Raw genomic sequence first — 1,146 nt, 5'->3', positions numbered from 1 at the left:
GGAACAAAAAGGAAGAAATAAAGCCCAAATAAAAAACAACTCTTTGTCAGAACATAGGCCCATATTTTTTGTTCAAAAAATATAACCTTCAAACCTAGGACATATTAGAGAACCTATTTTGCTCCTCATTTTTCTTGGATGAGGAAGAGCCAGCTATCATTTGAGCTCCTGGGAACATTACCCAGGGACTTAGCATCATGGGAATGTGGCCAGACAACTTGGGGAAGAATATTTCACTCTGCCCAGATGTCTGATTAGTTACCCCTTATCCCTAACCCCCGTAAAAACAGTAACTACAGAAAGTGAAAGTCTATTCCCAACACATGGCCTATCCCTAGAGATTGGGGACAGGCCATGTGTTGTCATCAAGCTTTGCCACTGAGTCACTTTTTTTTCAAAACCTACTTTAATCTTTGCCAACTCTATGGGAAAACTCTCCTTTGTCCCTGCTTTATTGATAGCAAGACTACAGCGCAAAGAAGGGTTTATATCGTCTAGTGGATGAAATCCTAGTCAATTGATAAATACTTATCAAGCAAAGCACCTATTATGTGCAAGACAAGGGTCATTAGAAATCTTTGCAGCCAAACCCAGGCCATCTCCTTACTAGGAAGATTGACTTCCACACTTAAAGGGGAAAAAAATGGAATTAGAGTAGCAATGGATTTTTGAGGGTGTCGAATCCAGGCTCTTCATTTCATACAAGAAGAAAGTGAAGTTCTAGAGAGATGACTTGCCCAAGGTCTCACAGGGAGTTAACAACAGAGCCAGAATTCAAATCCACGTCCTCTGACTACAAACCCATCTCTTTTCATTGTACTCTTGTGCCTCAGTAACCAGGGATAACATCCCCAGAGCAAATTTTATGCCTTGGGCAATACAATTTGGTTCATCTGGCTAGTTTCATTTCTGAGAGGGAGTATGGTCCAGGAAAAAGGGCATTGAATTTAGAGCCAAAGGATCTGTGTTTGAAACCTGTCTAAAAACTTATTAGCTGTGTGACCTTGGGCAAGTCACTCAACGTCTCAGTTCTTCATCTATAAAATGAAGGAAATGAACTTCTGAGGTCCCTTCCAGCTCTCAATTGATGGTCCTAAGATCCTTTCAAAGGTTAACTCCTTCTTGTCTAATCTTCATTTGGAAACA

This window comes from Trichosurus vulpecula, chromosome 2 (assembly GCF_011100635.1).
Source record: "Trichosurus vulpecula isolate mTriVul1 chromosome 2, mTriVul1.pri, whole genome shotgun sequence".
NCBI lineage: Eukaryota > Metazoa > Chordata > Mammalia > Diprotodontia > Phalangeridae > Trichosurus > Trichosurus vulpecula.
This window is presented reverse-complemented; position numbering follows the sequence as displayed.